General features: G+C 42.1%; 1 pseudogene; it reads right to left on the bottom strand.

Moving 5' to 3' along the window:
* Nucleotides 1-10,677: 10,677 nt before the first annotated feature.
* Nucleotides 10,678-12,111, bottom strand: LOC120295665 (annotated as a pseudogene).
* Between the last annotated feature and the right edge of the window lie 776 nt (nt 12,112-12,887).

The raw sequence follows: 12,887 nt of genomic DNA, 5'->3' as shown, positions 1-12,887 counted from the left end.
ACCGACCCTGATTTTGCATGGTCTTGCATGGGAATGCATGTTCTAATGTAGCTGAAACTCCGGAAGTCTACGTCTTCGCGTGAATAAAAAGGTCACTTGGTAAGGTATCGATGCCGAAGATGTTAGCCTTGTGGCAACGTCGCGTGAAGAAATTTCTAGATGAGGTACTATTGCAAGAACGTGACGAAACGTGACGTTTCGATATGGTAAGTGTGGTGATGAAACGGCATCCACAAGTGGTGCCAACGACGTAGTCCGACAACAAATTCGTCGACCCATCTCAGACAGTTACATATTTGAGGTCCGGTGAAATCCGGATGTCACATCAACAAACCTACACCAAAATCAACATTGAAAAAGGTCCCGCAGATCATCAAAACAGTCAGGCCACAACATATCCCCTTGATCACGACACATCTCCCCGTCATATTTGAATACAGCATAGTAATCGGATGACGTAGATTGATTGTTGTTGCTATTGTCGCAATGGCTGGGGCCGTGAGGGTTCAGATCATCCTCACTGGGCAACTTTTGCTCATGATTCACCGATAGAAAGTCTGAAGAAAATGGGGTTGTCGTCGCCATCTTCTTGTTCGGCAATGAGGTTAGTGTTGAAACTTGGGGGGATGGAGTCGTCCCTACATCTGTCTGTCTACCGATGATGCACCTTCCATGTTGGCCAATGGTGATCTCGAACCATCCTTCGTCCTCTCTTCGTCGTCCCTACATCTTATCCGCCTCACCGTGGCCGATACCAGGCTGAGATCAAGAAACTGCCTTGGGAGCATGGTTTGATTCTTCTTGATTGTACCCTGCAATTTCCAACGCAAGCGGACCCGGAAACACTTTTTGGTTTCGTAATGACCTTCTCCTTTCAAATTCACCCTCGAATACCAAGAGCTAACATTTAAATTTTGATTAAATATTTATTATTAAATTGTAAGGAAAATTATGGACTAATTTAGCACTAACAAGAAATGATTTTCACATCACAAAGGCATTGGTATTATTCGCATCAACTAATTTTTATTTTATATATAAGGGGAAAAAAAGGCGCCAGAAAGGGGGCTGGGCTTGGCCCCAGCCCCTTTTCTTTTTCCACTGGACTATGCCCATCCTTTATTTCTTCTCCAGCCCGGCCTGGCCCGTCTTGCCCCAGCACATCTCCTGGCCCGGCCTCCTCTCCTCTTCCTCTTCTCGCTCCCACAAGCAAGGACACAAAGCGCAGAGCAAAGCCGGCGGAGGTGATGAGCAAGGTGCCACTGATTCGGCAAAAGGGGAAGCTAGTTGGCACCCTGAAGATCGGTGGCCGAAGTGCCTTCGCCGACCGGCCCCCTCGGCCTATAAATAGGGCCTCGGGCAAAAGGGGAGAGGGGACCCAGGCGAGAGAGAGAAAGAGAGAGAGAGAGAGAGAGAGAGAGAGAGAGAGCAACGGTGGAGGTCGAGAGAGTGTGTTTGGTGTCCACCGTGCCTCGATCGTGGCCGGTGACCCGCCGAAGGTCCCTTTCCCGCGCCAAGGCTATGGTGGGGTTCGAGGGGGTCTCTCATTGATCTTCTTGATTTGGAGTTGGCTTCCCGAGGATCCCAGCTCGGAGACGCGCGTGGCGAACGGACGTAACCCAATCTATCGAGCTCATCCACTGTCCAATGCTGCCAAGCCGGGTAGGGTGCGCACACCGACCACCTCTATTCTGCCCTCTTCCCACGCCTTGTTTCGAGCTCGCCAAACCGAGCTGTTTTGTCCATTTTATGCGAGTCTTTGACCTCGTTGGCGTGTGTGCTGTGATTGTTGGGCGTTGCTTGTTTGTTGCTTTGAACCCCGGCTCGAGCTTGGACTCGGTTGTCCCCGTTTCTCACCATTCTCTTTGCATATATCCAGTGTTCGATATAATGCCTAAATTAGATCGTTTTTCATTCTTTTGAGAGTTTTTCAAGTATTTTGAAAGGAAGACAAAAGTGATGACATAATTCTTATTCTTTAATTCAAGATATTGGGTTTGATTTATATTTTTATTTCTTATTCTACTATGTTCTAATTTTCTTTTGTTAGGGCTACGATGTAGCATAACCATAATGATGTGAATTTCATGATTTTTATGTTTTACAATTGATTTCATTCATGTGAGTTATATATTATTGTGCTTAATGCTTTTGAGTGACTGGCCACCACTTGAATGATCTAATGTGCATGTTTGAGACTGAAAAGTGATAATATGTAATTGCTCATTATAATATATGACCATGAATTAAACGTAGATAGAGATATACTGCGTTATTTGTCATGCCCAGAACCTCGAGCGCGCCAACATCCCACCATGGTCATTCAAATGCGACATTCCCAGGTAGTGTCGCCGACCCCATTCATTTATTATTGCACAAGCGGAACGTATTATAAAACCCCTGACAATAAAATACGGGATAGACAAGCAGGAAGCAAAACCACAACATAACACTTTCATAATTCAACAGAATTACAAACAGAGGTCTACGGCCAAAAGTCTACAAAAGACCAGCTCTTAAAAAGGAATTGTCCTACGACCTACAAGTCGGACACGTTCTCCAATCTTATGACTTCACCTCTGCAACTCCTCAAGGCCAACCAAAGCTATCTGGTCGCTCCATTCACCAGGGACCTGAAATTTTAATCCCACAACCAGGATGAGACGATGTCTCAGGAAATTCAACCCCCTAAACCCCTATTAGAAAGAAAATAACCCTGGGTGGCCTAGCCACATCACACAGAAGACTTACCTCGCCTCAGTTCCTTCCTGCAGGTTAGCGCAATTCAAATCACTCAACCACAGATAGTAATATGAACTTAAACAACCGGAACGTATTCACTTTCATATAACCAACAACCGCGAGGGTCCTGATTATAAGACTAAATCATTATGACACATCCCATTCCATGCCACACAATTCCGTCCCATAATCCGACACATCAACAACACTCAACATTCATTCCAATTGTTATTCACTGCCACACAAGGGCATAGCCTACTCGCAGATCGGCTATCTACTAACATTACGGCATTTCTAGAAGAATAAAGGTCCAGTCGGTCTCGCCACTACTGCGACCAAGCCACGTCATTCTCTTGACGGCATTTCTAGAAGAATAAAGGTCCAGTCGGTCTCGCCACTACTGCGACCAAGCCACGTCATTCTCTTGACGGCATTTCTAGAAGAATAAAGGTCCGGTCGGTCTCGCCACTCTTTGCGACCAAGCCACGTCATTCTCTTGACGGCATTTCTAGAAGAATAAAGGTCCAGTCGGCCTAGCCACTACTGCGACCCGAGCCACGTCACTCTCTTGACGGCATTTCTAGCAGAATAAGGATCCAGTCGGCCTAGCCACTACTGCGACCCGAGCCACGTCACTCTTTTGACGGCATTTCTAGCAAAATAAGGATCCAGTCGGCCTAGCCACTACTGCGACCCGAGCCACGTCACTCTTTTGACGACATTTCTAGCAGAATAAGGATCCAGTCGGCCTAGCCACTACTGCGACCCGAGTCTTTCAACTAGCACACGACAATTCGATACCGATCCCTAGATACTTTACATTTCACTCACATAATCCAATTACGATATTAACCATTAACAATCCAATTTCAATGCCAAACTCGACACTTGAAATTTTCTAAATAAAATCCATACTTTTCACAATCCACACTCAATTTATAATAGCCAATCATCAATTTCAAAATCTGACTACACCGGACAGCGACCAAACACGAAATTCTGAGAATTTAGGGTCTTGACAAAATTTTCAGAATTTAATAATTAATTAAATTTATTCCGAAAATAATTAAATAATAATATTTTAATAATTTCGAATAATATAATATTATTAAATTATTAAACAATTTCGAAATATTTAAATAAATCAAAAGTAAATTCCTTTTATGTCACGTCACAGTTTATATTAATATAACCACTCACTTAACCTTAAATTAAACACAATTTAAGTTAATCAAACACCTTAATATAATCTACACTCAAATAAATTAAACTAACCACCTAATAACACTTAACATAAACTAAGCACCCATAAAGCATCATTAACCCTCTAATCAAGGTTTAGTGAGTTAAACTCACCGGATTAACGAGCCGAGCAAACCAAAACGACGAGGACGACGCGAGGATCGACTTTCCTCAAGGCGGGCCGAGCATCCGAGCTCGGGAAGACTGCCAAAACGGGCCAAATAGGTGCTGCCATACCCATTTTTGCAGCCACTGATTTGGGGCTGGAGGAGGCGGATCCGGTGCCGGAATGGGCAGAGGAATGGCGGAGAAGCTGCGGCTGCAGCTTGGCGGGACTCACGGTGGCCGGAGGTGACTGAATCGCGGCCTTAGCTGGCCGAACAGCCCCCGGGACGCACGAGCAGAGGCCACGAAGACGGCTGGGCGTCGGCCAAGCGCGGGCGGCGCGGGCGGACGGGTAGCGACGGCGAGCTCGCAAACGGGCGACGGCGACGACCATGGCTACGGCTTCTTCGACAAGCTCGGATCGATGGGTCTTCGAGCAAGAACCCGAGATGGAGGAGAGAGGGCGACGGTGAATGAACGCGCGGCTGCGCGCGCGCGAACGGCGGCGACAACGCGGCACCGGCGGCGGCGACGAGCGGTGAAGGAGGCGGACGGCGAAGGACTGCTTCCGGCTTCTTCCTCTGCAAATTTTCTGGTCTTTCGCACAAAGAAGATGGAGGAGAAACCAACGGAAGGGAGAGGGAGAAGAGAGAGAGGAGAGAGAAGGAGGGGGGGCCCTTTTTATTTTCTTTTTCTCTTTCTTTAATCCCACACAATGGCCCACCATGACATCATCAAGTGATGTCATACCCCACTATCTCCAAACCTCTCACAACCTTTTCCAATGGTTGCAATTTCATTTTCCTTGGGGTCCAATTCTTGTACACTAATTTCTCCAATTCCATTCAATTCTCTTCCAATTGAGTCCAATTGAAGTTCATAAAATTAATCCAATATCACCACACTTCAATTCACATCTTCACTTGTCCATAGAACCAACTTAAGTCCCAAAAACGTGACCAAAGAAGGGCCTACTAATTTCTCGAGCCAAATTAGCCATTCTCTAATTATTTTGCTGAAAAACTCGGCTTGCATGAAAAATCTTCCAAAGATTAGTCAATGTTCCTAAAATGATTTGTGACATACCCAGACTTCCAATTTCTGAATTCGATCTCAATTTCACGGTTAATTTCACTTTGGCACGATACTAGCACGGCCCAACCTACCAAGTAGCCTTTAGAAATTTTCATGCATCTGACCTGTGGTTGATCATCTCAAGCCACAATGTACATCTTTGAAACATTGGCGACTTTCGATTGTCGGGGTAATCTCAAGATTTCAAATACGAACACAGGGTACCCAATCGATAGAAAAGTTGGCCCAGTGTCGATCGACAATGATTATGCGATCTGGTGGAATCACCCACACTTGATCACATGCCTCTGTCGAGTCGACCTATCTCCGGTCTCTAATCGATTTTTTATTTGTGCCGTAATGACCCTTGCAGATTAGCTCGGTCGAAAGGTCGCTTCCTGGCCAAATTCTCGAGTCCGATGCATTATAATTTCTTAATGACTTCACCCGATAGACTAGCTTTCACATGAGTGGCCGACTCAAGGAAAAGAACTATATCCGTGCCAACGAAATGCCCGTCTCAATTTATTGAAAATAGAATTGGAAAATCGGGATGTCACATTATTTGTGTAACTTTCGGTGATAAGGTGATCCAAAAGACTCATTATAAACTGGGAATATTCATAGTTTTTAATGCACTCATGTTTATTTTAATTCACATAGAGATATAGTGGATTACTAAGGGAAAATAGGTTTGCTATACCTAGAGATAGGATAGTAAATAGATTAAAAAATTCCGCTATCACATGTTTGATATCGTTCTTGTACCCACAACAATCTGAAATTCATATCTAGTGGTTATGGTGAAATCGGATGCTCTAACATATTTATCTAATTGATTTATTGCATTTAGTCTCTAAATTTTGTTTCTAATTTATTTTCAATTATATTTTAATTTGTTGATAAATTTTAGAATTAATCTATTTTAGTATTTAATTAGTTTATTTATCATCGATCTCTGTGGGATGATACTATTTCTTATCATTATATTACTTGTTCGATACGTTCACTTATGTTTAGAATTTTATGAACAAGTCTTTGGCGCTTAAAAGTTTGTGTTGAGAATCTCTTTTCTTGAACTTTGAGCGATCGTCTACTCATTGTTTGGGCGTTGCACGAAGGGTCGAGACCAGGAGAGATCTCGGCCGAGTGTGGGGGAAGCCGAGCTGGGTCTTGGCTGGTGGCAGCGGCCAGCCAGGCGGAGGCTTAGCCCTCAACCTTGGCTAGCCGAGGCATTGCTGGAAGGGGGCGTAGCCAGCCTGAGACGAACGGCGTCGTTCACTACGGCCATTCTCGTCGTGGCGAGGTCAGCAATGCGGCAAACGAAGGAGCAAGCACGCAAGTCGGGTCGGAGTCGGGTCCACGGGGTTGAGCGAGAGGTTTGCTAGGTTTTTAGGGTTAGGTCCTTGGGCCGGACACATTTTCTTATTAACATGTGGGCTTGTTTAAATTTAGCTTAGTCTTTTTGTTGGGTCTCATTTTAGGCCAGGCAGACTAGGCCTACCGTTAGACCCAGTTCAGTCCCGACCCAGGTCCCTATTTTCGGATTAAATCAATTAAAAATATTTTTTAATAAAAAATCAGAAAAAGCTTTAAAAAATAGTAAGAGTGAGCATAGTCCGGTTGGCCAGTTCCACCTTTGAAGCTGGAATAGCTTATTAATGATTGGTTGCGAAAAATTAGAATCAAGATCCACCTGTTAGTTTCATGGATTCACTCGAGAATCGGATCGCCATATCAGTCCGATTCCCCAGCCATTGATTTTAATTAAGGATTGAAAATTATAAGGCAAAACGAATTAGACAATACACGTTGAGTAAAAACTTAATTTTATTTTAAGGTTGTGATGTGATCTTCTTAAAGTTTCTCAACATCGGAAACATGTGGAGAATTAGACTCCATATTAAAAGTTCTATGCTCTATAGAAGTTCAAACATTGATCGCTTGATTCATTTTTTTTTCAACATCAATCTAATTTAATCATGGGAATGGCTAAGGAGAGATCCAATTATACTCTTAAAATGAGCCATTAGCTCTTATGGACATCTTTAATCGATTATCTCATTCCTTTTACGTTTGTTTATCTTGTTTTAGTTAAGAAAACAAGTAGATAGATTATTAGAATGAAAAAAGAAGTAGGGGGTTAATCTTATTACACATCCAAGAGACAAAATTAATTGATAATGTGTGTGTGTGTGTGTGTGTGTGTGTGTTTTTGGTAGAAAAATATAAAATAAATAAGTAATTGAGATATAATTTCTTTTCAAAAATATATATCCTAGGTGAGTGGGTGGATGGTTCCACGTCTAGAATCGAGAATCGAACCAGTACTCACTAATTTCACTTAATTGAAATTAGGAATCAAACCAACCTCCATGGAAATCGCCGGTTCCAATTCCAATCCGATCCGATTTCGAGCGGTTCCCCAGTCTTTTGCATGCCCTTGAAAATTAGTTTTTAGTGGTTTTTCCTTAAGATATGTGAAAATACTTAAAAGGTAAAAAAAAAAAAAAAGAAGAAGAAGAAGGAAATCGTGTAAAGGTCCTTGGAGATAAATGTCAAATTGTTGTTATTACATTTCCTTTATTCCAATTAAGCCCTTATAATGCATGGATTGCTATTTCCTTAATCTAGTTATGAATTGAATTTTAAGACTTGTGATTGGTATAAAATGCTACATAAATGTTTTACCTAATATTTAAATAAGATTAGGTATCAAAAGGATATTAACTAGTATAATAAAGTCCCGATTCAAATTTCTCGATTGCATAAGAATAAAAAGAAAAATCCCAATAATTTATTTGGATTTTTAATCGATTTGCCACAAATTAATTAGTGGGGACTCCAAAAATGAAAATGACTTGCAGATTAAAAGCACGAATGACAACATTTATGTTTATCTATTTATCTATTTTTCTGTTCCCTGGAAGAAGTTTGAAATATAAATCCGTTTGGTAACACAATTTTATTTTCTATTTCAGAACAGATTTCTATTCCGTAAATAGATTCGAAGCATAAATCGAAGTTAAAATTTTTAGCTTTTTTTTTTTGGAACAAAAATGAGAAATCAAAATTTTCCTTATCATTCACTCTCGTTACCGTTCGTCGCCCACTTGCCACTCGTCGGATGCCGGACACCCACCGGTCATTGGCCACTCATCACCAATCGTTGGATGCCAAAGGCTCACCACCAACTACCGGATGTTCGCCGTTGACCGTCGCCACTCACCATCGGCCGCCGAATGTCCACCGCCTACCACCCGTCGCTAGACTTTGACCACTTGGCCACCCACCGCCGGACTTCGGATGTCGAACATCGAATGTTGAACTCCGAACGTTGGACGTCGGTTGCTAGTCGTTGAACTACGGTGATGGACTTGAACTTTAGCCGCCCGCCGCTGGTCACCGGACTTTGGTCGCCCGCCGCTGGTCACCGGACTTTGGCCGCCCACCGCCGGTCCTTGAATGCTGAATGCCAATCACTGGACGTCAAACTCCAGCCACCGGAAGCCGATGGTTGCCACTCTTAGAAATATAAATTTTATTCTGTTATCAAACGAATTTTTATTTCAAAAATATAAATTTTGAATTGTTATCAAACACGTTTCTTTACTCAGAAACTCATCAATGAAATATAAATTGAGAAATTAATTTCTTGTTAGAAATTGATTTATGTTTAAGAAATTTTGTGATGCGTGCCCTAAGGTGACAAAACAATACCAAATAGACTTGTTAACTAAGATGGAAAGTAGATGAAAATAATTAATAATTATTAAATTATATTTCGAATTTAAAAACATCAAATAAATACTGTGCAAGTTAAATTGAGTAATTTTGGCAAACGTCTTTTGACTTTTGTTATCCGTGCATTGATTACTATGCACGTGTCTCGTTCAAGAATGAAGATTGTGGTCAGAAGGAAGCGTGCAGCCGCAAGAGGAAAGTCCAAAATTGCTGCCTCCATTTAATGCAAATAGAAGCTCTCTGTCTTTTGTTTTATTCGGCTGAAGTGTGAAGGGAACGTAGCGCTCAGGTTGGACTTCTTCAAGAAAGCTTGGGAGTCAGCGTGCATGAAGAAAAGTGCAATGATATGTCCTCCATTGTTGCCACTGGCGATCAAATTCTGATCTAGTCTTGTCCGTGTGTCTGAAGTCTTTCTGTGCAAAAATGAGTAATATTACGTTTCATGTTAGAATTACTTGGACCCATATTATAATTTAGCTTCATGTAAAACCTCTTTCATCCTTCTGCCCAAAAACAAGATAAATGAAATAACCAAAAAACAAATTCTATCCTTAGTAAGTTAGACAAGTTTGTTATAATCCAAACATGATCTGTCACGTCTCAAAATCATATAAACAGTGAAACTATCTTCTCATGTCTTCTCTTTTTACTAAATTTTAAGAGATCTTCACACCTTATATGCAATTGTTCTGCCAAAAAGAAACTTTACTTAATTTTTTAATTACGTGGAACACCACTTAATAGATAAATTACATTTCAATGAAAGTGAGAAGTAAAAGAACACGAATTTTGGCCCTTGATTACCTAGGGAGCGGGGTGTTGGTGCTCTCACTTCCCTCGGAGACCTCAGATTTGACACAGGCGTTGGTCTCGGGAGGGCCTGCAAGACCTTGCCGGACTCGGCGCTGCTTGATAGGGATTGGGTGTTGCTGAGCGAACCGAGGAAGCTGACGACCAGATGTTCCGAAAATAGGGCCGGCCCTGTTTTGTTGCCAGTTTGAGAGTGAGCGTCCAATAGATCTGTAAGCTTCTTCATGGGATTCTGGGCAGGGAGGAGATCCTGGATCGCATGCTTTCGGCTGGAGGAGAGGTTCTTAGGCCAAGCGGAACGCTCCATTGATGAGAGAGGTCTTGTGCTTGCTTCGTGATGAGGAGGAAAGCCAATAGAGAGGAAGGGGGGACATGTAGATGAGGACAAAAGAGCTCAGGGTCACCAGCACGAGGCAAGGAAGATGAGCGGGAGGTGGTGCGAAAATTCCCCGTCCTGTTGGATCTTAAAAAAAAAGGAGTATGAATATATGGTCTTATTAGTATTGCTGTTGCAATAATTGTCATCATATTCATATATCAACGGGAGTGGTTATTTAAGTCTCTTAAATGTTATATTATGCACGTGACCCAAAATAATATTTATAAAGCCTAAAGAAATCATTATTTCATATTTGTTATTCTGTGTTATTAATATTGTTAGAAACAACTGGAATATAATTAAGCGATTCCCCATAACTTTCATGATTTTATATATAACATGGGATAATAAAACTTTTCGGCTTTATTAACCACACAAATACAAATAAGTCGCCTCATCCACATGTATGGAGTGTAACCCCCTAGGCTAATATAATTGGAAGACGCTTTGATTTGGACATATAATTTTTTTATCCAAATCGAACGCTTAATCACTAAACCAATTCGACAAGAGGCTCTAGTAGAAAAACATAAATACATAATAAGTAGCCGACAAGTAGTCAATCTCTGAATAAACCACAATCAAGCTGGGAAGGCTTCAATGATGGACAACAAGGAAGGGGTTTGAAAGATATTGCAGCGAGGAAGCCTCCTTCCTCCAAAAGCTTCTTCCACTCTGGTTCGGTCCTCTCTTTACCTCCGGTTTGAGTGATCATGGTCAGATCGGAAGCTATCCCCGTGTCGTCGAAGAGGCCATCGCCCTCTGGTCGCAACACAACTTCCGCCAGGATCACCTTGCCATTCTTTTCCGCTACAGCTCTCCTGCAGTTCTTCAAAAGCCTTACAGAATCTTCATCATTCCAATCATGCAGGATCCACTGTACAAAGGAGGAAGATGAAAATTTTAGTTGTGAATCGATCATGACTTATTAAATCATGAATGTTCAATGCGTCGATTGTCATTTGCAGTTTGTGCATTAGAAGTTGAACAATCATATCCAAGAGTGACATTCTTCCGAAGGAGATGCAGCGATAGAGATCATGAGGAATTGATGCCCGGGGTTTCCCATTTATTGTTAGTATAAACTAGCTTTTTAAAATTCAGTTGAAGATTTTCAGTGCTTATGAAAATACTTATCGTTTACTAATTTTTTTTATTTAAAACTATATGACAAACATTAGCAAATGAATCGCTAAGCAGAGGAGCAAGTACTGAGTGCACTCAATTCATGTGAGTCCATAGAATAAGCGCCAAGTACACTTACCTTCATGAAAACAGCATCAGCACTTGGAATGGCCTCAAACATGTCTCCCCGACATGACTGACCCCGCCGTGCGCTGGCGCGGCAGCAACAATGTGAGGCTGGTCGAAGTTAATCCCCTTGATGTGCGGGTATGCGTTCACTATCTCGGCTACGGCACTGCCCGTCCCGCCTCCAACGTCCACCAGAGATCCCACGCGCTCGAACCCATCCTTGTACGCATCCACGATAGCTTTCATCATGAGCTTGTTCGAGCACGCCATCGCATCACGGAACGTGCGGCTGAATTCAGGGTTCTGGGACTCCAAGTCCCACATTTCGCAACCATAAGCCCTCTTTAACGGGAATGATCCCCCGTCTTTGATGTAGTCACTAAGGCTGTGCCACGGGGACACCATATACTGATGGCCCGCCAGCAGTACAAGTGGCGCGAGGTTGAGGTGCCCAGCCCCTTGTAAGAGCCATCTCGACGACGGGGTGAGGCCGTAGAGCGTCTCTCTGCCGTTGTAGTGCGCGGAGAAGATGTTCTTGCGGACCAGGGGCGTCATGATGCGGCCGAGGACGCAGGTTTTGACAGATGGGGAGGGGATGTGGGAGGCTATTTGAGCCAAGGTGACAGGCCCCCGCCCAGCGAGTGGATGATGTCAGGTATCCGGAGCTCCACCGCGCAGTTCAGTGCCATTGAGTCCACGTACGCATACATCAGCTTCCATACTTGGACTTGGCCACTTAACGTTTCATCGAGCGGTGCCATTCTCTCTCGCTGTCTCTCTCTGTACGCCCGCCTATTTGGTTTGGGACAGTGTTTGAGTTAAGAAGAAAGCGTCTGTTCGTATATATAGGGCAAGGTAATCATCGGGTTCAGCCGAATGTTAAAGTGTTTTCACTCGGTGCATCATCTCAATTATTTATTTATTCATTGAGTTGCAATAATCAGAAGAAACCTCCGTCCCATGTATAAACTAAACGGCTGTTATATTTTATTATTTCCAATATGATCCCAATTTTATATTTCCCAATTAATTATGATTTATTGCCCGATTTATTATCCGCATTTATTATATGATACTTGCCCGTTAATATGTTACCATAACGGTGTTGATGGAAGACATTGACAACGTAAGAAGCGGAAAGATCTGGTTATTCCATATTTCTATAACCCAATTTTATATTTCCCAATTAATTTTGTTGTAAAATATTGCGTTGCAAATATGTAATAAAAAGAATAAAGAGATTGAGAAGAGAAAATAGACAAACACCAAAGATAGTAGAGAAAGTCAGAGGAGAAGATTTTATTTCCAGTAACTATTATGTTTACAACAAAAACTAAGTTCCTATTTATAGGAAAACAAGAATGTACTTATCATTAATTTCAATGTATCGAATGATACATGTATTGGATAGAGAGATGAATGTTTATTGTATAAAGAGATGTACTTAGAATGTATGGTATAAATATACCATAATAAGTACATTAGATAAGATGAATATAATGAATATCCATTCATGTATTTCATTTATTCATGTATT

The sequence above is a fragment of the Eucalyptus grandis genome, chromosome 1, assembly GCF_016545825.1.
Source record: "Eucalyptus grandis isolate ANBG69807.140 chromosome 1, ASM1654582v1, whole genome shotgun sequence".
NCBI lineage: Eukaryota > Viridiplantae > Streptophyta > Magnoliopsida > Myrtales > Myrtaceae > Eucalyptus > Eucalyptus grandis.
The sequence above is the reverse complement of the archived record's forward strand: the minus strand, read 5'-3'. Positions and strand labels throughout refer to the sequence as shown.